This window comes from Pinus tabuliformis, chromosome 2_2 (assembly GCF_031772625.1).
Source record: "Pinus tabuliformis cultivar Carrire ecotype Pingquan chromosome 2_2, CPIR1, whole genome shotgun sequence".
In the NCBI taxonomy this organism is placed as follows: Eukaryota; Viridiplantae; Streptophyta; class Pinopsida; order Pinales; family Pinaceae; genus Pinus; species Pinus tabuliformis.
The window spans coordinates 565,927,655-565,953,661 of NC_142300.1; the positions used below are offsets into that span (position 1 = coordinate 565,927,655).

The window sequence follows — 26,007 nt, forward strand, 5'->3', positions numbered from 1 at the left end:
TCTGTAGAATCACGCGTGAGAAAAATTGAATCCTAGATTCTGCGACCGTCTCAACATGACCGTGCTTGGTTCTACCCTTTCCCAAACAGTAACTATTAAACCTGCAAAATAGCTAATATTTACTGCAAATAAAAATCTAAGTGGCCGTCCTGGAGTGGGGTGCTGTGGAATTTGGACATTAAGCCATTTAACCCATTTAACCGCCAAAAAGATTTTGTGAGTACCTCTAGTGTTGAAAGAAATTGGTCTTGCTTAACCACTTCTTGCAATCAAAGACAGAGCAGTAAGCCTGTAAGCAAGTGAGAAGCAAAAGGATGGTTGCAGCTACCAGAGATAGGAATTGCCACGAACCAAATATATGTTTGTTGACGAACGCCGCCACGACGACGTTCCATTTTCTATTATAATATCGATTTACATCGGCTATAACATTGTCCAGGTATCGCACTTTTGTGAGACGGACGCATTTACCCATGCTATTCCACAGGCTCGCAACCTCGCCATCGCTCTGTAGGTGGTTCGAAATAATTCCGCTTTTCCTCAACAACCTCACATCCTCTTCTGCGTCGATCATCCCGTTCATAAAGTCGGTGTATCGCGTGAAAACCATAGCACCAGGCGCAGCCGAAGCTTCGAATGCCACTAGATTTCTCAAGATTACCTCTGTGTTTGTGTCCAACGTCACCTTGGGAAGGTAAAGCATGGCGGTCTTCTCATCAAATTGTATTGTGTTGAGGTCGCCATCAGTTGGAACGAATTTGACTCCGGCAGAGTGTAAGTCGGCCACAGATGGAATAGCCAGTTCGTCACGCGTAGGTGGTATGATATTAATAGATGATTCGTTATCCCCCTCCTCAGTCCTTACGGTATCCTTCTTGAAAAGACGAGCCAAGGGTCTCACTAACACAGTCAGAAGTGACAGAATACCGAAGATCAAGTTCATTGTGAACTGCACCGCCCTCCCTTTGAGCACTCGCTGAGTTGAGTCCCTGAGAAATTGAACACGGCCAGCGGTTAAAGAGAACATAGCCTTCCAGACCATACTAGAGTCTCGTGTAATGGTTGAAGTCTCCTCTCTGTCAGTAACCTCTATCTCTTCCTCATCTGGATTTGGATTTTGATTGGTGGGAATAGGAACAATAGCATAGTACAGCACCTCCAGAACATGGCCTCTCTGGATTGTATGGACCTTTGAATCTTTGGGCAGCTTGAAAGCGAAAGGCGATAATTCTTGACACACAAGTCTTAGGAGATTGCATAGCCTCTCCTCTGCTCTGGCTTCACAACCCAACTGCAACTCCAAAAGCTTTTGCAAAAGAAATAGCGGCAACTGATTTTCAAGCATGAACAGATCTCTGACAATGGAGTTGTGGGTAGCGCTGGTGCCAGTCGGATCTAAGACTCGTCCAAGCTGTCTGACATCTGCGTCTAAGCTTTGGTCTGCGCGTCTCACATAAAACTGCAGACATTCGAGAAGGAAGACGGCGTCCAGAGCCATGATCCACGACAAGGTTTCTTCCTGGTATTCGATGAGCTTGTGGTATGAGCTTCGGATTCGCCAGTCGTACTTCATAAACTCCTCCACAACGACGGACTCGAACTTGCGACCGTTGATTCTTTTCTGAAATCTGCGAGCAGCTTCCAGTTTGTGGCGGTCCATTTCATAAAACTCAGATCTCCAGTGGTGGTAGGGGCCGATGGAAATCGACTGAGGAATGTATGCTTCAGGCTTCACTGCCAACAACTCCTTCGGCACATTAAACACTGACACACAGAACTTCTCGTTCGGAACTATTTCTTGTTGCTGTAGGTCCAGACCTTGCTTGATTCGAATAACCCACCCATTCTCATCGATTTTAACTTCAGCCTCAGTTTTGGGTTCCATGTTTCCTAGTCGAATATTACAGAAAATAAAGGAGGAAATCGGGGAAATATCAATAACGGTTAGGGAGTAGAGAGGCCGAAGGGAATGGGTACTGCAAAGTTCCCTTCCCTGATAGAAACTGTTAAACAGTCAGATTCAATATTGAATAAACAACCCTACACTGTTATTCGACACTATATTTAGCTGCTTGCATGAAAGCCGGTGTTATTCACGTGCTCACAGGATTTCGGTTTTTTCACATTCTACTGTTCCAATTGCCCCTTTTGTTGCGCCTAAAATTCAGGATAATACATATCTCATGTTTTAAAGAAAATACTTTCTTGATTTTTAATGTGCGTGTAATGCGAAGACAACATTTCAATGCCTAGGATTAATGTTCCTTCTTATGAATGAGACTAGTATCTTACCTACAGACTGCAGCTTACAGACAAAGCCAATGTAAGTTGAACGTCAGTCCACAACCTCCTCTGCCCATAACGCTTGCGCCACTTTCTCATCATTATCTTTAAATCAGATCTGGTCCAAAAGATTAAACAGCTAAGTGCCACACACTTAGTTAATCTAATATAACCATTGACAGTCCCTGATTCCAGGGTGACGAGCAGGTTGAGCTATGCGTGATCCATATCCACCATTCCTAGATACACATTGATAGTTCTTCTCGAAGATTTTGTTTAAATGTACGTTACATTTCAGCGAGCAGCCTTCGCCTGCCTTTGGCCTTAGTAGGAAGTGTTTAATTCCTTTCTCAACTCATTTCTTTCTCAAAATAGAAACTAGTTACTCGTTTCGTTTCTGATGCTTAGGAGGCTGGAGCAGCTGGCAGCGCCTAACCAGCCATATATCAAGTATTAAATGCACCCGGAGATGCATGCGAGATAATTCGTTAACACACGAATTTGAAAACTCGTCACTAAATAAAAAAAAGGCATTTTGCGTGTTAACGGGCTATGTCGCGTGCATCTCCCGGTGCATTTAATACTTGATATATGGCTGGTTAGGCGCTAACTCGTCACAGAAAAACATAACCACTGAGTTGTCATTCATCGTGAGAAGAATATTAATATTGATTTAAATGCATACTTACACCGGTACCGCTCCCAGGGATGGGAGAGCATGTATTTGAAGTTCCCTTGCTTTTGGGAGCTTGAGAGTTTGGGAGTTGATCAAAAACACTTCAAAATTGTTTGGAGTTTCAATAGGGATTTTGAAGTTTTTCGGGAGCTTCACTCCAATTAATTTTTGATGTTTTGAGAGCTTCACTGCAATGAATGAGTGCAAATTTAGGTTTATTTGACGTTGCAAGCTTGGGTGTTGCTTAAACTGAAGGTATTGTGCTAAGGGAAGGGTATGCTGTTGGGTTTAGATTTGGATATGGGTTTGGAACTAAGAGAAACAACATGTTTATGGAAAGCCCTTCTATCCAAATGAAGATGAGGCGTCTGGCCAATCCTGATCTTTGTCATTGGAAAGCTATTCATTCTCCTCATATACGCGGATGGCGGATGGATATAAAAGAATTTAGGAAGATTGTTGGCCACTGGAAAAACCATCATTATCGCACGAGCTGAATGGACAAAAGATGGAATACTAAAGAAAAAAAATAGTTGAAATTATGAAATATAAATATTATGAAAAAACAATTTTTAATTTAATTTTCATATTTATTTAAGTATAAAATATATATTAACTTGAAAATTTATAATTTTATTATACAAACTCTTTTTAAAATAACATTGGATTTAAACTCTATTGTTTTAATTTTTTTTAATTACTATTAATATATATTTTATTTTTTCTTATCTCTATTATAATTAGATGTAATATATATAATATTGGTGAGGTTACATCAAGGAAGAAGAATCGAACCAATGACTTAACATATATCGTTGCATGAAATCACCTAATAATCGAGTAATAACAACCTTTTTTCAGGTTTGGGAGTTTTGCATGTTTCTTTGCAACATGGAATTTGATTAGCAAGTTTTGGATGGAAATAAATAAATAATTTTATTTTATTTTTAATATATATTACTATTTAATATATTATATTATTGTCGCTCCCAACTTAACGTTTCTTGTAAATTTGAGCAATACTTCTAGCTGTGCCGAATACTTGTTCGCGCGTATTGAAAGTACCCACATACCAGAAACTTGTGCAACATAGTTTAAATGGTTAAATCTGAACAATAATCATATTTTTATTATTACCATGAGTAAATGAAGCTAGATAATGTCAAAATCCTCTAGTCACAGAGAAGTACACAGTTTTATCAGGAAAATGGATTGTAATGAATGTTATTGGTACCCAGTACCATCAAATTTGAGCGGGAAAGCGCAATTATTGAAGAGGCAAAACCCCTAAGGGAGGCCTTATGCAGACATTCAAGGCTCGCCCAATAATTATGGAGAAGTTGGCATAAGATTGATGGACCCTGTGATAAGTTAAAACAACAGCTTGATGTCAATTGTAATGATCTCAACGCTGGAAACAGGAGCCTAGAATCTATGAATGTATTCAAGTAATTTATGAACCATGAAAAATATCTAGGCATGTTGAGTAACATATTAAAATGCATATTGGAGAAACATGAAAAATTACAATTGCAATACCTGCTCAATAAGGTAGTTTACATGATTATTTCTATATTTCATGATAGGCTTCTTCACTTCAACAGTGTGCCCTTCTGCCTTAGCTTGAGTTTTTTTCAGAAGAGTGTCTTCCTTTCCAGCGTTATCTTCTAGCCTATGTTTTTGAAGCATCTTGAAAAGGTTGGCAGCTACATTAAAACAGAAAGAGTAGAAGCCAAAGGACTCAACCAATACACTATAAAAAAGATAACCTCAGACAACAGATAATAAAATATACAACTACTCTGACCTTATTCACTAGGTGCTCTTCTTCCTGAGTAGCTCTGTAATGTTTGTTTCTTTTTCAACTTCTGACCTCCTTTCTCGTCTATACTATGTTGATGGTGGAAAGAGTAGGTGGTTGTTATTATGGATAGAAGTAGCAGGTTGGCCTCTAACAACTATTTTTCTACTTCCCATTTATTTTTAGAAAGGAATTTCACATACACCACTTAGTTGGAAACTCATTATGTCATATGTTGTGCTTGGCTTGTTTAGTGCTATTGACAACCTAATGTATGTGTGGGCTTATTCATTTTTTCCTGCATCAACTTCTTCTCTTCTTGCTTCATCATCACTCACATTTACTGCAATATTTTCTTATTTCACTCTGGGAAAGAAGTTGAATGCTTCCACTCTGAATTCAATAGTGATTATAAGCTCTGACACGCTCATGGAGAAATTCCTTCAACATGTGTATGCAATTTGAGTACCATGGCTTAGCAATAAAATTGAATGATGGAGATGATTAGCATACCCAATAAATTTATAATGGAACACGATCTAAGGGGGGAAATATATGGTTTCTCTGCTACATTTCACTCTGCTGGGGTAGCATAAAATTGCAATGTATAATGGAACACGACCCGAGGGAGAAAAGATATGGTTTCTTTGCTATATTTCACTCAGTTGGGGCAGCATAAAATTGCAATTTATAATGGAACACGAACTGAGGGGGAAAATATATGGTTTCTCTGCTATATTTCACTCTGTTAGGGCAACATAAAATTACAGCTCGACAATTTGCTGATTGCTTTTATTTGTACCTGGAGGGGGTTTTTAGTTTGTTCATAGAGGTATACTTCCCGATGTCCAGGTCATAGTTGTTAAAGAGCATAAACTTGCAAGCTATCAAGGTGGTTTGGAGTTCTGTTCAGAGGTGGAAGTTTTGATGTTGATTGGGTATTGTATTGAAAATAAGAGAAGGCTCTTAGTTTATGAGTATGTTTGCTAACCAAAAATGAGAAGGGCCAGTTAGGGTGTAAAACACTTTATTTAAGGCTTAAATTTAGGCTAGATAGAATTAATACATTCCAAATATACCCAAGAGGTCAAACTAGGTTATGGAGTGGTCAAACTTAGCATATGGATTCAAGGATTGGAAAGTCAAACTTGGCAAGAATGACTGTAGGGTCTGTTTTGACATGAGTCAAACTTAGTCTTCTCAAAGATATCTCTGTTAGGCTTCATGGCTTCATGTGTTGTTATCCTCAAGGAGCAGAGATTCCATACTATTCTTTTTCCATTTCAAATCCCCTGCATAGATTTTGGATTGAATCTTTGTGCTGAATTGAGGGACAAGGAAACACTATATTATCTTCAGCCTAAAACTGGTCTTACATGATTAAGAATTAAGGAATGGAATCATGATTCCTGTAGGTATCTCTGGTCAATAACTAAGATCATGTAGCCTTACTTCCCTAGGGATAGACAAATGAGTGTATTATGCCAGCAACATCTGCAGAAGTTGGATCTAATCCAGATTCATAAATGCATTTTATCTGAGCTTTTACAACTCTTTTACTTATGTTTTCATCAACTAGATCCATCTCACAGTTTTCCCTACTATTGTGTATTCTATTTTCAGATATATCTATATATATTTGTTTTTCCTTGTGCTACTCTTATCAAAATGCACGTACATTTTTTAGGGGTAGCACTTGGCTCCATATGGGGGACAAACACTCTCTTGGAGGGTATTTGAGAACTCTAGTTCTCTACTTGTTAAAACTGCTGCAAAAGTGAGAAAATCATTTGGTGCTCACATCCCATAACCCCACATACAGTCAAAAGTTCTTTTCCAAGATACATAAATTTCAAAAATGGCTTTTACAAAGAAAGGCATAAGTGAAAATGTTGGAGGCAACCCAATAAAAATGTAAATATGCACATAATTGATCTTATTCTTTGTATCCTACTCTTAATCAACAACATGCAAGTGCTAGGTAAAATCAATTAGCCAATGCAATCGTCATATTATCTAATGATGAATATGAGATTTTCTTTTGTGTTTGGCCACAAACCAAACAAGGATATGTCAAATTTCCTTGAAACATAGACTCACATCTCTATCACCACTTCGCTGGAAATAGAAGTGAGCTTCTCAAAATGAGACAAGAAAATCATAATCATGCCAAGGTTGGTGTGTACCTTTACAAGATTGTTCTATCCATTGTTGGATAGGGCATTTGTAAGCATCATCAAGACTTGAACTATTATTTGTTATGCCATCAAGCAACAAGGGATTAGGTAGCTCCAAAATTATGCAACATAGTTGCAGCCTCCCATCACTGCCTTCATGCAGAAATGCACATGAAAGATGAGGATAAGGATAATATTTGAAAGAGAAAATATATCCATGATTTAGGGCTTGCTTTTGTCTCTTATGAGGCTGAAAATCCCTGCAAGCACCAATTGAAAATGTTGTTGTCTCCAATAAATTGCAGCCTCATAAATACATGCTCCAACTAGATTTTTTTGCATAATTTTACAAGAGTTGAAGGTATCAACAGCTAAAAAATTTCTGCATCATTAATGTCATGAAAAATCCTTTCATGCTGCACTAAATCAACCCTACTGATGAGCGGAAATGGTTGTTCATTAATCATAAAATTTTGTTTTCACACCTCCAATATGTTTACGTCTCCAAGACACACAACATATGTAATTTGAGCCCTAGAACTCTCATTATCAATATCATTGCAAGGATCTCTCATTATCAGTATCAGGATCTCCATAAAAATACTAGTGTTCTATATTCTATTTACACATATCAATCTGGGAAAGAGACATCAGTACAGTTTGAGGCAAAAAGTTAATAGGTTTTGTATTGTCTTGGTGGAACATAACTGTCTGACTGTTTCTTATTGTTCAACAGGAAAGAAGAGTGTTTGCAGAACTATTTCACTTTGTACCAGAATGCAGAGCTCTACCCTTGTTGGTCTACTAGCCACACAGTTCCTTGGTAGTACTAATGCAGTTCCAACAACTTGTTTTGTTGTGGCTATTTGGTTCAGAGTATTGGGGTCATGATTGGAGGATTAGTCATTTGGGTAAAGCTCGACTAGAAAATAATTGATTTGATATGTACATGGTTTTTCTCAGTACTTGTACTAGGGATCATTATAAAGATGTTGAAGAATATTAGAAGTTAAAGATATTGAAGCATATTCTATAAGTTTTGATGGTGAGTGCACCTCGTGAGATTGATGCTATAAGGTTTGAATAAGGATTGTGTGCAATTTCTGGTGTCTTAACTGTGCATGAACTGCACATTTGGGTCATTACAGTCAGGAAATACTTGCATGCCATGTAAAAATTCAGTCAGATGCAAATGTTAATATGGTTCTTCAAAGGTTAATAGAGTATATTGATAAGGAAATACTTGCATGCCATGTAAAAATTTAGTTAGATGCAAATGTTGATATGGTTTTTCAAAGGGTAATATAGTAAATTGAAAAGTAGTACAAGATTATTCATAGCCATATAACAGTACAAATTGAATGAGAGATTGATCGGATTATTTTCATAATGATCAAGCAAGTGTTTGTCAACTCTGACTATAATGTGTTTCTGTTTTATTAATACTATGAATTTAACTCTGCGATGATAACAGTTTTGAAAATCTTATGGCAATTAGTTGTAGGTGTTAGTCGACAACTACTATCATGTTTAAAAATAATCTTTATAGATAGTGTTCCTTCCCAGTTTTTCATATAGTCCAAGTTTTTTAGGAAAAATATTTTGTGCATGTTTGATTCTAGAGGAGGATCATTGTTTTATCAAATCCAACAATGATGGACAGAAATCTGGTTGATTTAAGCGTTTTTGTAATAGGAGGCTGCAACATCTTTATCAATGTGAAAGGCCAGTAAGAATTATGTTTTGAAAGTGCACTGTACACTTTGGTTAACTGTGAGCTTGGATATATTGGGAAGCTCCACAAAAGTGCACAAAAAGTTACGAATTCAAACAAAGTAATTAGAGTGTGTTTATTTGAAATAGGCGTGGAATCAAAATAAGAATTGCGAGGGTTGATAGTTGGAAGTCATACCTAAATGACTAGTCAACTCTGTTCTGGGCAGATGTGCTTGCGAATAGGAACCCATCCTGGAAAAAATTCCCTCTGTCAACAAACTAAAGCCTTTATGATCAGAAGAGGTGAATAAACTAAAGCCTTTATGATCCAGAAGAGGTGGACAGAGGTTTTCCATTATTGGAAAGAGTGTGTCTAGACAAAGGCTATAATGGAAAGAGTTTGGAAATAATGGGACACGCAATCCATGTAGGAAACAGAGCTTCAACTTAATTCCTAACAAATGAGGACTTGTTCTAGTTGGGAGAACTTGAGATAAGGCGAACATGATGATGGAAGTTTTAAGGTCACACAAGCCCACATCATAGCAATTGGTTTGCATATACATGATAGCAATTAGTTTACATACAAATGATAAGAGAGAAATAAGGGGTAAGATTTGGAATTCTCACTGTTAGCTCAAAATATCATCCACTCTTGGATTGAAGACCCACAAAAAGTAAAAATTCAGGATTATTTTCTGTGCAAAGGATACAAAGGCCTCTCTATTTGAATGATGTGCAGAGCTGAAGGAGAAATGAAAAATCACATGTTCAACGATTGCAAAGTAGCCTATTCTTTATGGGACAGAGACGCAAACCCTCTTTAGAGTGTCAGATAGAGTCTGTGAGTACATAATTTAGACGATTGAAAGCTAGCAAATTAACCCTTTCCAAAATCCAATCCTGAGCGAGGTTTGGAACTCCTTCCCAACTTTCTTGATTTGGGACATTTGCAAAGAGTGCAATAGACAAACGAACACCAAAATTTGGAGATAGTGTGGAGTTTAATCCAACCAATGTTTGGGAATCTATTAGTGCCAAAAACTGGACAATGGAAGATTAATAGGTCAAGGGTGTGGAATCAATCATATTCCAAAACTGAGATCTGGATAGATGCCATATACTACATGCCCCCATAAGAAAATCACCTAACCCTCAATCAAAGGAACATTGGTCGCTACCCCAACTCATTTTTTTAAACTTATTTTTTATGGGGCTTATAAGGACTCAAGACTGTCTGGTGCCTGGTGTTAACACCCAGGTTGTTCCCTTTGACTCCTGAGGGAATACGGCCGGGGTAACCACTAACCAAGCTTTGGATTACAGGTTCTAGCCTACCCGTAATCAGAGAGGGCTCTCTCTTTTTAGTTTTAACTTTGTTTTTTGAAGATTTTAGGCTAGTTATGAGGTGAGAGTTTTGTTTGAATTTTGGTTGTCGGCTATTGTTCAAAGAAGGGCAAGCAAGTATCAAAGAGAGTTCAATCCATTGGGCATGTGGAGTCCAGAAATGAATAGCATTTGATATCTGTGATAAAGAGAGGTTCACTGCAGGGCCAGATGGGTATTCATGATACAAACTTTGATTTTTTTTAGACAAGAAACAGTATAAATCACACCAGAAAAAGGCAGTTAAGAGTTCTTTCACAGTGTAACAGGGAATAACGGACAAATCCTAATCAGCAGCAAGTGAGAATTACTGAATACAGACTTATCATGTGATTAGAGCAAATAGGAGCATTTAAGAATTCCATAGTCGCAGCTAATCCTGGAGAAAACATATTTAGTAGTAAAGATTGAGTTTAGGGTGTTCTTAATGGACAAATCCTGAACTATTCTTTTTCTTTTCTACCAAGACTAATCACCAAACATCATAAATAGATTATGCAAGAAATGAAACACAAATACAGTTAGAAAACACTTATTGTATCATGCCATAACACGAGAATCCTACAGCAGTCAATAGTTTCATCACATCACATCCAAGCCAAACTCATTCTTTTGGAAACCAACAGCTCCTTTGCATTATATCTTTCAGAGGATATACAGCCGAGTTCTCTTGAACAACTGAGCAACAACAACCCCCAATAAGCTATGCGGGGGTGCATATATACAAAATATCACAAAAATATCTCAGCAATGAGTTATTGCACAATAACTTCTCTTACCAACTTTCTAAGATATTTCTTACAAAATTAAAAGCTACTTAAATAAATATACAACAGCTGCTTGCTGTTTGTCAGAAATTCTTGACTTTTGGGTTTATGGGCCATCTGAGTTCCTTGCGGCGATTTCGATTGCTTTTGCCTTTATGCTACCGCGTCAGGGTACTGCTATATTCGGACAGCTCATCTGTGATGCTCAAGCTGTGCATAGCCACTATCCACCTCATCCAACTGCTTTCCTGTTGTTGTGAAAAACTTCTAGACCAAAATTTAGACTTGATTTAAAGAAAAGTTTTAATCATATTCGTCCACCACTCTTCAGTGGGCATTTGATGTCTCTGCATCTTGATTAGGGTCTCATCTGCCTCTGTATACTTATAATAATTAGGGGTCACTTCAAAAAGGTGCTTAATTTCATGTTCAATGAAGAATAAATTCTCTAATTTATCATAAATCTCTTGCCCTGATGGTGGCCCAACTCCTTCTGGACTGCTTGCTGTACCTGTCAACTGATTAGCTGCATAATTGTTGACCCTTTTAGCATACTGTTCATGGGACAACAGTCTTCCTGCACTGGTCACTAGGCTGGGAAGCCCTCTGCCATGTAATGCTGTGATTTTGGTGGCAAAAGCATTGACCTCTACTTGAATATCTTGGCACTTTCTTTCTAATGTCTGCAAATAGTTCCGGAGGGTGAGCACCCTTTTGATTAACAAAATTGTATCAGTCCTATCCCTGATACCCATTGTTGCCAATTGAAGGCCAGTTCTATTATTCAGGACATTGATCATCCTGGTAGCAATATCAGGCATACTTCCCAGAGAGGCTCTGGCCCTTTGACTTTCAGCATGAGCCTTGTTCAGTAGATCCATTTGCTCATGAATTGTCTCTATGTATTGCCACTGATCTGTGATTGACTGGCCAATCTTAGCCCACAGGATCTTCTTGACCTCAGTTATGACCTTGCTCATGGTGAGCTCCTTTTCAAGCTCTTTGATCCTTCTTTCTAGTGTCCTAACTTCCCTGGTCTTTTCTGCCACTTGCTGCTTAGATTTGTCATATTTCTCGTCTAGCTGGGCCAGCTTTTCTTTGGCATCCTTCAGCTCAATCATTTGGGTTTCAAGAGCTTGCAGCTCCTTCATCATATCTCGTATACCGAGGCCTGGGACTTGCTCTGCTGTTGCTTCCTTTTCTGTGGCTTGAGGCCCAGCAATTGAGGCACTTGCTTCTGTTGTTTGTACCAGGGGCAGACTTATAATTTGAGGAGGCTCCTCAAGATTTATTACTGGCTGAGAGGGCTGAGGTATCTGCTCTCCTTGTTTTTGTTTCAGGGCTGCCTCTAATGCACCCTCTCTTGCTACCAATCGTCCTTCTGTTTCTACCAATTGTTTGTGTAATGTCAACAGCATGGCCGCTACATCTTGATCCTTTCTCTGCTGAGCAACATCTTCTGTTTGGGGGTGAAGGGTTGCTGGAAGTTTGACCATCTTCCTCAAAGCTGACATATCTTCATCTTTTTTCTTCATCAGCGCCTGCACAGCTTTGGGATCACTTGGGTCATGCCCAAGCTCTATGATGATATCTTCCAAAGACTTAATCCTATTGTCTTTGGCTTGAGAAGAAGCTTTCTCCAATTCTAGTTGGGCAGTCGTATTATGGAGAGAATTTTGCAGTTTGTGTGCTAGAAGTGTTTTATCTGCAAGAGTAGAGTAGACCATCTCACCCGTTTGCTTATGTAGCTCTATTTGGCCCATTGGGTGGATGTCTTTTGCAAACACTTCTAGGTTGGTTCTGATGTAATCTGCAACTGACTGTGGTTGCAGCATGGTAGGCATGAAATGGCTCATAGTCATCTTCCCCTCTGCAATGTCATATGCTGACATGAGCCTCTGTTGATTGGTGGGAGCCATCTTGAGCAAATGATTGTAAAGCTGGATTCTGACTGGCTCATTCCTAGCTTTTATATCCATAAATTGTTTTTTGATTCCAGACTCTCCCCTTCTTTGCTGGCTTGAGGAGCTGACCTCTCCTCCAAGTGGTCTCTCTTGTTCCTGCTCGAAGGAACTGGCTGATGCTTCCATACTAGGGGGGCCCATACCCATGGATGGTCCAATAGGCATCTCTTCTTCAGAAAAAGGGTTTAGTCTTTGCCTTTTCTCCCCTTGTTGACTTGCTGATGTAGTAAGGGGGGTTTCTTGCTGTCTGTCCCTCTTCCTGGCTTTCTCTTCATTCATCAGGGTTTGGAGCACCAAGGTCTCCACTGCTATTTCCTACCTTAGAGGCACATTTTCTTGAACCTGTTGCTCTGTGGATACAGGGGCCTCAGCCATTTCTTCTTGCTGTTCTGTCTGTTCTTTCTGCTGTTCTGCTGTTGGGAGTGTCTGATCCTGCTCCATTTCTTTCCCCTTATCTGTGCCAGCTGCTAGAGTAGTGGTTTGAGCTGCTTGCTGGGGAGTTGTAGAAGATGAGGTAGCTGCTCCAAGTTGAGTATGATGAAAAGAAGAAACCTGTCCACAATATTCCAAGTCAGCTTCCTTCTCAAGTTTCTTTGCTGCTTTTTGTGCTATTTCCTCTTTAGAACTTGCCTCTTCTAGGGTGCCCTCTTTCCATTCTAATTGATTTGCATATTTTTCAATATGTGGTAACCTTAGATGATCATAGCTAGCCAATTTATATTTGACCCTTCTAAGACTAATGAAGTGATTGGGGTCATAGGGTAACGAGAGGAAACTGGTTTGCAACTCGAGGCACTTCAGGATCTTATCTGCTTCTTGCCATGCCTCTTCTCTTTTGTTATAAATAAATGGGCCTAGCTGGTTTTTGACTTTGAGCTGTGCCTTTTTATTTTTGCTGTGGAAATGGATCATGTCCGCATTTCCAAATTGTCTGAAATATTCTAAAGCAAAAAGTCTCATAGGGACATATCTTGGTAGCCTGTATGGGGCTAACTCACAACCATATATCCTGATCACTGTATGGTGTTGGTAAAAGTACCAATCCCCAATGTCGTAGGCCTTTAAGAGCTGGAGGATTCTTTGCATCTCATCTGTCAATCTTGGAGGAGGAGAACTCAACAGCAAGGACATGGCTGGATGGATGAAAAGGTCTATGAATTCACAGTAGCTATATGGTGAAAAAGATGTGTGATGAAAGATTGAAGACCAAAATACCACAGACCTTTGGTTCCCCTGGGCATCAAACTTCTTGAGAGTAATAGGGAAGCTGTCAGGCTGATTAAATAGGAACAAGTGATAGATGTAAGAAGTGTATCTAAACATCCTTTCCCTCTCTAAATTCATCAATTGCTCGTGAATTTTGTTGGCAATGAATGTAGCATAATCATAGTGAACCGAAGGAGGCTTTCCAGGGGAGAAGACAGACATCATAGCCAGAATGGTTTCATCAACATCCTCAGTTGACCTGTAACCCAGGATATAACTGATCATATCCACAAGAATCCTGCCCAACTCATTGAGATATACATTTCCAATAGGAGGAGACCTCACAGTTTGAGAGCCTGATTGAATGAATAGTTGATTAATCTTTACGATTTGGGCACTGGACAGCTTGCCTCCTTGGTCTATCAAGTGCATCATGGATAGAGGAGTCAATGGCTTTGTAGTATGAAAGTGCAGCATTTGATTTATAGCCTCAGGGGTGACATAGAACAAGACTGAGCCTGAGGGACTGAGGACAGCTCTCTGACATGGATCATAGTTGGCACTGCATCGATGGATTAAATCTGGGAGGACATTGACTTGAGGAAGATTGAAAATGGGCAAATAGGAGTCCCAAATCCCTAGAATATCAGTTCCATTGAGATGTTTGGCTTTTAGCTCATTGATTAAATGAATATGATACCTGCTGTAATCTGGGATTACCTCTGCCATCTGGTAGTCTCTATCAGCCAGGGGCAGCCATTCTAGCTCTCTGTGTGGGGCATTTAAAGGTGGAATGTTTAGAGCTACTGGTGTCTCCATGTGTTTGGTGCTTTTCAAGCAGAATTTCACTTAGGAATGTAGGCAAATGTGACCTTGCACGACGAATTGAGGTAAAAGGATTTTCAGTGAAAACAGGGCAGTTCTGGTGTAAAAAGGGGCACAATTGGTCACTCTTGGAAGAAATTGAATCACTTGCAGGACGAGGAAGCTTGAGTTTTAGGAAAAAAGGCAGTTCTGGGCGTTTTTTACAGCGAAGAACCAACTGAACTAGGTGCAAGAAGAATTGGTAAATACCTGGTCACAGCGCGATGGGTGGAGGCTTATCCAAGCTGAATTCTGGGCGGCCACGGCTTTGAATCAGTTTCTGCAGGTTGGCGGCGAGAACGTCGTGAAATTTCATGCAGGAGGCACAGTAGTTTTTTGGTGAAAAATGTGAAAAAACGTGATTTTGGGCAAAAATATAGAAAATTTGGCCTTTGGCGCGCTTTTGTCGGATGACGTCATAGGTGGGGTCATGGTACGGAATGATGACGTGGCGGTCTGTGAGGGGTCCACGTGGACGGGGGACGTGGCAGACAGCTCGGAGCGATGGCGGGTCGGGCGCTGATGTGGTGCTGACTCGGCAATGGCGTGGAGGTGACGTAGGGTTGACTTGGCGGGCGGTAAACAGAAGGTGGTAAGCGGTAATTTCGGACCGCTTAACGTACGGGCGCGGTTTTGGCAGGAGGCCGCCCGATACAATTAAATTGTGACGCGTGTCCAGCGCCCTACGTCATCATTCTGACATTTTCGGGCGCTAAAGTACCGCCACCGGAGGCAGCCCGATATTGCAGAGGACCGTCGGATGGGAGGGCCCAGATCCGACGGTTGACGGGGAGCAGATCTGATCGGACAATACGGCGGGGAGCGGATAATAAACAATTATTTTTTCTGGGAATGCGCGCCAGGGCGGAACTTTAGCCATCGGCGGGTTTTTGGGTTTTTGCAATGTTTTGTGGACAAAACGGATTTTGGACATTTGATTAATAAAACGCGCTTAGGGCTGTTAAACCAAGCAGGTCTTGATTTAATCCTGAGACATGGTTTTAGCGCTATTTTGCCTTTAGCGCTTCAATTTCTTTGCGCTCTGACCTTTTGGAGCTATAAGGCTATATTGCCTAGGGGAAGGGGTATATACATTTTTTGGGGTTTTTATATACAATAGTGATATAATAATAGGGAAAAGGGGAACATAGGGAGTTAAGTAATGATAGAGTTAGTAGTTAATATTGGATGGGAGATATGGAAGAGAGGAAGCAAACACTAAGTTTTTTTTGGGGAACAAACTTAGTTATGAGAGTAGATCAAAATGAAAAGATTTTTACACAAGAAATGTGGCTCTTCTATATAACAAGAATTAACAAATGAGTTTGATTTCTGTCATGAACCAAGGTGATAGTGGGATGTTAGAAAAAAGTTTGATAGGGAATGATTGGGAAATTAGACATGCTTCACTTTGTTGCCACAAAATTGCTGAATAGGAAGATCTGCACTGGCCACCATGTGTTCCTTTGCTTAGGCCAGTGATATGAAAGAAATCATGCTTCTGCAACCCCATCTACCTACCCATTCTATTGCCTAGCATTTTTTGTTACTTCAAGGAGGGTGCACTTAGACTGGCAAACCCTCAATTGCTCTCTTTCTTTTCCTTTTGCATTTCCTTTTGATTTTCTATCTAAGGCTAGCCTTATTACTTCCAAGGCCCCAGATTAAGCAATTGGGAACCTTCATTCTCTACCAAACTACTGATCTGCCAAGATTGAACAATTTGGACATATTTCTCTCTCTAATCAACAAAAATTGAAATATGGCATGACCCAGCTTAGACTGTTGGATCACCCATTCAGAAGTAGGACAGTATCAATCAACTGTAGATAGGTGTTTTGCACAAAAATATGAAATCTTTGCATCACCAAAGTAGAGCATATTTGGCACTTCCCCTGCCAATCATGAAAAATGAAACCTATTGGTATAGGTAGCTAACACCTGGCGCGGTGATGCTCAGAGATTCTATAGGAAGCATTCTTTCAATCTTCTCAATGAGAATGGGAAATAAATCCAAAAATGGAGCATAATCAACAACTTTGATAAAGGATTTGTAGTTATCAAAAGGAGTAGAAGCACAACACTCTAATAGTGGAAGGGGATTACCAACACCTCATTTCAGCTATGGGGAAAATTATAAACAATGTTAAGGTAGATAAAATCTCTAACAACTGGAGGATATCACTAGGCCTTTGCCTATTCATTGAGTTGAGCAACTAGATATTAGTGATCTTTCTATCCCACACCAAGAGAAAAGTTACTGCTATGGTAGATCAACTTGTAAATGAAGGGGTATTTCAATCTAACTCAATCAATATTTGGTAGAGATTGGAGGATATCCCTTAGCAACTTTGAGAGGGTTGAAAAAACACTAAATGACAAAGACATTAACCACTCGAATGGGGATTCCATCAGCTGTGGATGCAATCACCCCTATGTATTTCTCATCCACCTCACTACGTGCTAACACAACCCCATAATCCCTAGCGAAGAGGGAGGTTATGCTACCTTATTTTGACATGCAGGGAAATGATGGGAGGAGTGCAAGCTCCTCCTTGACTAGGTTTAGGTTTAATGCCTTTCTATTGCAGGGAGTCTCTAGAATTTGGTCCTATATGCACTTGGTAAAGACTGACATGGATCATTGGTCCATAAGGCAAAGGATGATTAGCCTTCAGGGAAGCCATTATGACTTGGTGAGGGGAATTTATAGACTTAAGGGTTTGAAAAGGGGCCACATACAAAACAAGTGCATCAAGCTAGAAAAATAGAACAATGAAAATATGTATTTGACACTAATTTTTCATTGAATTTTGTACATGAATAGAAGAAAAAGAGCTGGAAATTGCACAATCTTTGAGAAAACTGAACTAAAAATGCTAACCAAAATTCATAGGTGGAACTTCCATTGGCATGCCAGGAAATTTCAAGCCTAAATCAACAAATTTCAAAGATGCAATCTTAAAAATATATGGTTGGAAATTACATTGCCAAGACATGATTGAAGTTTGAAGATAGAAAATGAATACAAACTAATGGAAATTATTATGACAAAATCTACAAGTAAAATGAATCAACAACCAACTCCATAGGTACCTATCTCCCAAAACAAAACATTTTTTTAAGGGGTAAGATTTGGAATTCTCACTCTTAGCTCAAAATATCATCCACTCTTTGATTGATGGCCCACAAAAAGTACTAATTCAGGATTGTTTTCTGTGCAAAGGATACAAAGGCCTCTCTATTTGAATGATGTGCAGAGCTGAAGGAGAAATGACAAATCACCTATTCAATGATTGCAACGTAGCCTATTCTTTATGGGATAGAGATGAAAACCCTCTTTAGATTGTTGGATAGAGTCTGTGAGTACATAAACTAGATTATTGAAAGCTAGAATATTGACCCTTTCCAAAATCCAATCCTGAGTGAGGTTTGGAACTCCTTCCCAGATTTCTTGAATTGGGACATTTGCAAAGAGCGCAATAGACAAACAAACACAAAGATTTAGAGATAGTGTGGAGTTTAATCCAACCAATGTTTAGGAAAGAAGTTGAATGCTTCCACTTTGAATTCAATAGTGATTATAACTGTAGCAGATTTGATTATAGGCATAAACTCAAAATCTGATAAGCCAAATGGTGTAAGCCACCGCCAATATGTTGCTAGCTTCATATGGGACATTTTAGGCTCTTATTGCTTGGCCTATTTTTTGCATTATCAAAGCTTCTCTTCATTAAGATATTTGGAAGGGAATCTTTTCATGTTGTCCTAGAATAACAGGTTATGGTTTCACTGTTCGGTTTCATTTTTACGACAATTGGTGTAATTATAAATAAGAATTTCACAGCTATGAAGTTAGAGGCACATGCGTTTAAACACAGGGTACTTTCATACTATATGGTACTTTTCTAGGGGCTTTAACTTTCCATCTTGGAATACTAGGAAGTGTAGTAGTGCTTTACCTCACATCGACGATGATGATTGGAGTGCTTGACACAATACAAGTCCCTTTGACTGGTATTGCAGAAGTTGTATATTTCCATGACCCTATGGGTGGCTTCAAGATTGTTCCTGTCCTACTTACGATTTGGGGGTTTGGTTCATACATTAATGGTACTGCCACACAAGCCAAAGTTGAACAACAACTAAAGAATAGGAATTTTTTTTAAGAAACACCTACAGTATGAAGCCTGTCATTTGATTTTTTTTAAATAATTCACTTTCCCTTCCGCGCTTATTTTTTCTTTCATTCTTTTTGCACTACCTTTGTAGTTTTCTGCATTCTCTCTTTTCTCCTTCTCAACTACTCCCTCTTGGTGTTTTTTTACTGCTTCAGAAGAATATATGTACCAATTATAACTTGCAATGTGTGCAGACATAATGGAAAGTGCAATCTTGATGCTCTAAAAGTGGTAGGAATGGGCTTTCTTCTCCATTTTCATAATAGAGGAATATGATTTCCAAAGCCTAGCCTTGTTCTCCAAATGTTTTTCTTCTGCAACATGAAGGGAAACCTTGAAATAATCTATAGCTTCCCAGATTATGTCCATATTGCCACACATTTCCTTCTCTAACAGCTCTTCTCCTTGAATGCGTGTCTGGATTGCTTCACACAACATTTAGTAATTGAAAATTTCTATTTTCAAATCTGCTATTTGTTTCACCACTTACCCATGGGAGTAGCACCCACAAATGTTTCAGCTCATTCAAGAGGTCCATAACGGTCATATAACGGACCAAGAGACTGATGTCATGGCAACGCCTACACAATTACCATTCCAAAAGAAGGGGATGTGAAAAATCAGAACCAAGGGAACATAAAGAGAGCCCTCCTCGGGAAAGCCATTGCTACGGAGGGGGTTGTGATGGGAAGAAGTATCCACAAGTGTTTCATCTCATTCAAAAGGTCCATAAAAATCATGTAATGACTCATTCAAAAGGTCCATAACAATCATGCAAAGGACCAACAGACGAGTGCAACAACAACGCCTACACCGTCACCATTGGAAAAGAAGGATTGCTATTGGAAAAGAAAGGGTTAGGAAAAATCAGAACTAGGAAACAGGAAGAGAGCCCTCTCCCATTGGAAAATAATGGGTTGGGAAAAATAGGAACCAGGAAATAGGAAGGGAGCCCTCCCTTGGCAAGCCATTGATGCTAGGGGTTATTATGGGGAGACTCCACAATGCTTAGTGGCATCGCGTCTCTCGCCATTTTATCGTCTCTCAAGATTCACAGGGGTGTGGGTATGTAGCGAACTGACTATAACTTATTATAACTACCTATAATGATCCAAGGGTGGTAATCTTTTCGATCATGTTACACATCAACTCAACGGATTAAGACAATACACCTAACATATAAGGGATTTCATTTCATAGAAGAATGCCTTACAGCGTAATTAAAAACAACATAATTAAAAACATTATAAAAACTTTTTAGCAAATGAAAATTGACACTTAAAAAAACATCACCACTCATTAAAAAAAATATCCATTATATTTAGAAAAAAACTAAAAGACGAATCACAACAATTAATACGAAATAAAATTTTATAGTTAAAAATTATAAATTAATTATAAAATTGGTTAAAACATTTATAATAGTAAAACCAATAATTTGAAATAAATATAATAATAATTATATAAATAAATTGAATTAAATATAATCATAAATTTAATGGTTTGGAAAAACAATTATAGTTAAAATATAAATTAGTTAATGATAGAGTATATTGTTAAAATATTTCATAGTTTAAAATTATCAATTTAATCTTGATTTTAAAATAATTATAAATTTATTTTAAAAATATTTACTTCTTGTTTAATTAGTTTAATATTTATTTAAATATTATAAATAAAATAATTTTTTTCGAGCAATTGAATTGGTGATGGTTGTGAAGAATCAAGATGAAGTATTATGTTAAAGAGGTTCCAAGTTCAATTCCCTCAAGTTTAGAGGGCCAGGTCTTGATGGTTGTGTAGATCACCTAAATTTTATAGTAGTAACAATTGACCCAATGTTTCCAAGTATGAAGCTCTCTCTCTCTCTCTCACCTAAATTTTATAGTAGTAACAATTGACCCAATGTTTCCAAGTATGAAGCTCTCTCTCTCTCTCTCTACATATATATTAAAATTTTATCGATTAAATAGTTTTTTAAATTCATGAAAACATAAATAAACTGAATTTTCTTCTTTGGAAAGAGGGTGTGGAGAGGTTTTACTTTAGAGAATACCTTGAATAAAAAAAAATAAATGGGTATTATTTCTTCAATACTAAAAATGGAAATGCAACACACCACTTTACCACCCATAACACAATATAAGGATAGAAGGATGCATTTACTATGGTGAGCCAACCTACAATATCCTGTTATGGAAATGGGGTCTAAATTTCTTGAATTTTCCCAAACATTTCCCAAACCAAAAATAAACAATGCCTTTAAATTCATCTCGCTGAGACCTTTTTCGGCAACATAATTTTTTTCTCAATATGACTCCTAGTTTGAAAGTTATAGATATTTAAAGATTCACCTATTAGGCCCTACCATGTCATCTTGACCTACCTCTTAGCACCCACGTATTCACCACATGGTTCCCATATGGCACTTTAAGTCCTGTCATGTCATCTTTCTAGGGGTCCATGTGGCATCTCTGTCAGTAGCTTCCACGTTGGCCCGTACCACCTTATTATACACGAGCTCTCCCCCTACCAAGGCTTATATTATATTTACCTATATTTGTATTACCCAGTGCAATACTACCATTGAGCGAGCCTTTATAAATTCCACGCAATGCTAAGAATAATATGTGGGATCCACTCTGCCATGTAATCTTGGTGATTAAATCTTGGTAGTTTCCTTTTCAATCTATTATGCTCAGCTTCTCCATTCCTTCTCTTTGCCAAGTGTTCCCCACTTTTCCTTTTGTGGAGAAGTCTCCTTCTTGTAGTCCACGCGGTAATGTTGCTGCAACCATATATTGGTGGTGTAGGCATACACTCCTTACCCCAACTCTTGGTCTTGGTGGTTCTCTTTTCATGCGGTTGTGGAGATGTTGTTTTGCTATCTCCCCTTCCACTTCTTGTTAGTTGACTTCAGTCTATTCCACCTACCAGCGCAAACCACTATTGTTTAAATTTTTTCCTCTCTTCCTTGTGAACTCATCCAAGGAGGTTATGGATCCTTTATTCTCTTGTCTAGCAGAATTAATTAGAATAACTAGTTCATCTAAGTGCACACCTACCAACCTTCCATGTCTGTCATTAAACAAGTCAAGCTTCCTTCTAATGCCAACCAATCTCCTTCCTCAGCTCTATAAATTTGTCCCAATATCTCAACCCATTTTATTATAAGAAAATAGTTACAATATTTACAATAAGGGGGAAATAACTAGGGATGTCACAAACCCCTCCCCCTTGGAGGAGCACCATCCTTAGTGTTTTATAATTGAATAAAAATTAAAAACATTCTTTGAGGTGAGCACACATTGATTTGGAGCTTTATCTACATAGCTATGTACAACATTTACAAATTCTTTTACATTTTATTTAATCAACAAACAAAAATAGATATGTTTCTTACATTTGTTGAACCATCTCCCATGTGGCTTCCCGAGGCCCAAAGTGCTACCATTACACCATGATTTGCTCAATTGCTTGATTTAGGAGCATGATTTTCCTTTGATATATGATTCATTGAGGTTCTAGTTAGAACTCTCCCATTGGCTATGATCTGGCAGGTGGATATTGGTGGCCACCTTCCTATTCTGCCTAGACCCCCAACAATGTCTCTTTCACTTTTTCAATTTCCTTAATTGTAGCACAATTTACTATTTTTGGCAGTTTTTGGGTCCTAAACTTCTGAAGCCGTTTTGAGACCCTAAATGACTTTTTTTTGGGAAAACTGAGAAAAAATTATATTGGGGTTGTTGTTTTCATTCAAAATTTTTATTCCTTGGATAAATCTTTCTAGCGAGGTATTGTGCGCGTCGAACAAAGATTGTATGGCAAAGTTACGACCTTGGGAAGTTGATATACCAATTTACCCAAATGGGGCCCATTGTTTTGGCGCTTCATATCCTAGGGTTAGGTTTTTGGATGTTTAGGGTTTTACATTCTTTCTCAATAATAAATAGGCCTTCGAGCCTCATTGTAACACAGTTCAGAGGCATGTAGCCGCCATATCTCTCCTCAAAGATAAACTACCATCACCCGAGCTAGTTTTAATTCCTTTCTCTTTGTAAGCATATTTCAGTATTTGATATTAATGGAATGAAGTGTTCTTCTAATGCATCTATGTATTTATGGTTATATTTGTAATTTGTTGCATTCATATTTAAGTTCAGATTGGTGGTATGAGAGCGGTCTTCTATTTCTCTTTTTTTCTTTGCATGTCCCCAATGAGGTTAGGATATAAGGAGTTAGCGCTCCAACTGGTCGAACCTTTGGAAGACCAGCCTCACAAATTCCGACGGCCTCCCATGTTGGAAGAGAAGAAAGACAAGAGGCCAGGAGATCCTTTCAAAGTTTTGCTAAAAAATCCCTGGAGCGATAAAGGAATGCGATGATGGACAACTTTTCTCAGTTCCTTTAACAACTACCTAAAGGTGAGACATCTTCTTCTAACAACTACTGTGGAAGTGCTACACCCTTTAAGGTATAAGTTAAATTTGACATCCCTATATTTGAAGGTCAGATAGATGCAGATGTTGTATATAAATGGTTAAAGCTTCTAGAAGGATATTTCTCTATTCATGATTTTTCCAGCTGACAAAAGATTACTTTTACACTTCTTAAAGTCATGCCCCACGTCAAGGACTGGTGGGAAACCTACTATTAGAAGAAGGACGAAAGTACACCCTCACTATTTTTAGCCACACCCACCTGGAATTCATTCTAGGATGCCATCAAGGAGATGTACTACCCTATCGAGAACTTTGAGGATAAATACATAAAGTGGAACACGTTGTGGCAGGGAAGGGACCAAGACATGTCGTAGTTTACCACTGTTTTCATACCCTTCACACGAAGTTGGGTATCGAGGATTCTGAGTGACACCTAGTACTTAGGTACTGCGACTGCCTACATAGGTACATCCAGGAAGAGATGGAGTTGCTGTACATCTCCTTTCTCAGCACGATGTATTGATACACTTTCAAGATTGAGCATAAGTTTAATTAGAAGAAACGAGACTTTGGATCTGTGTATCCGAAGCAACAGAAAGGCACCCCCAAACCGCAAAGAAAAGGACAAAGAAAAGGCAGGGAGACCCAAAACAACTCGTCTAAGTGGAAAGTAAACAACAACACCATGAAGACAAAGAAGGACATGGAAAATGGTGGGAGTTCCATAAGAGCTCCACTCACAACATGAGTGACTTTCAAGCCAAGCAGTCACTGGTGGCTGAGTTGAAGGCTTCCGAATCAGATGCATGTTCTGACTCTGATTCAGAACCTGACAAGGGGAATGACAAACGAAAGCAAATCATTGATGTGGAGCCCAGTGCCACCACGACCACCCCCAAGATCCAAAATAATGAGCCTGAATATCCAGAAGAGGGGCAACACCTCTTCCACTCATAGATGTGGGTGAAGGGTTCTCCATTGCAGTTCATTGTCAATAGCGAGAGGCAAAAGAATATCATTTCAATAGAGTTCATGAAGTGGCTCGGCCTATAGACTATAACACATCTTCTTCTATACACCATCGGGTGGCTTCAACAAGGGTGAGATCTCTATGTCAGCCAGTAGTGTTGCCTTCCCTACAGCATCAAGCCCTTCACGGATGAGGTATTGTGTGATCTTGCCCCTCTTGAAGTTTTTGATGTATTATTAGGATAACCATACTTGTGGAAGCAGTATGGTGTATATGGGTCTATACCTCGCTCTGTGATTATTACTTTGAGTAATAAGTTGTACATGATATGAGAGGTAGCCCCACCTACCGCCATCTCTTTGATCACAGCAAAGAAATGCAGTAAGATCATTTCACATACCAAGAAATTTGTTTTCCTTATGATTCGCCCTCAAGGAAAGAAGAAGACTGTGTCCATGGCTTCCAGACAAGGCTCCTCCACATAACAAAAGAAAATGGATAGGGTCGTGGAGGAGTAAAGGGACATTTTGTCCTCACCTACGAGGATGCCTCTGCATTGTAAGGTCAAGCACTCCATCGATCTGACCCTGGTGTTACAAAGTATTTTGTCACGGACCCCACATTCCTTGATCCTGGACACTGTTGGTCCATATTATTGACAAATGCTTTGTGTCATGTTGCAAACTATGTGTCCGTGTCTCCCTTGTCATATTAGGAAGAATACCTAGGTTCATTACTCCTAGAGAATACCCTTTAACCTTTGTTTTTGGGTCGTCGTGGGTCATCAATTATTCCACCTATGAATATGGCCAAGATCAAACTAAGCCTAGTGATATCATCGCTCTTTCCCTGTGTTTCACTCGTGATGAGCTACTTTTGGTGAGTTTGTTTTAACAAATTGTCGATGGGTAGTCCTAGGGTTAGTTGTTAGATCAGATGAGCTCGGCTCTCTCCTTTGGGATGGTTGTTCCACCTTTTGTGAAACCTTCCAAAAGGATAAGCTCCTTCTCCCATCTCTTATGAAGGCTCCTCGTCCTATAAAGATCTCCTTCATGGTTGAGATCTGCGAGGGAGAGTTGAAGTTAGAGAGAGTTTGAGAACAGGCTCTAACATAATTTAGCCTGGGATAGTTTTGTGTGGATTTGGCTTGCTTGTATGAGTGTTCTAGCATCATAATTTTGCCTTTTGGGTAGGAGAGAGAGTTATTCATCCTCTTGGGAGACAATTCATGAGTGAATGCTTGCAAAGACATGCTGACAAGACCCTTCAAGGAGACCTACAATGTCAAGGCATGGTTGTAAGTTTTACTTCAGTTCATATTAATACAAATCAACTGTTTATTTCCTATGTCTTATGTCAAATTTCATATTGATATCTTGAAATTCCTTGACCCTTTTAGTAGATCATTTTTTTTGTATTCTATTATGCTTGTTTTTGTTCTATAAATGTTGTTTCGGGTACAAAAGTGATTAGAAGAGAGCTCGAGAAACACAACGAGAACTTCATCAAACGAGGATTTGAAGGTAGGCCTTCATGACATTAACTATCTAAGGGATTTTTCTTTGATATTG

The 26,007-nt window shown here is 38.9% G+C and overlaps 2 pseudogenes; one reads left to right on the top strand and one right to left on the bottom strand.

The window, feature by feature from the left end:
- Positions 1-226: 226 nt before the first annotated feature.
- Positions 227-1,885, bottom strand: LOC149193920 (putative UPF0481 protein At3g02645 pseudogene; annotated as a pseudogene).
- Positions 1,886-1,969: 84 nt separating this feature from the next.
- LOC149193921 (putative purine permease 5) lies at positions 1,970-19,009 on the top strand (annotated as a pseudogene).
- The last annotated feature ends 6,998 nt before the right edge of the window (positions 19,010-26,007 follow it).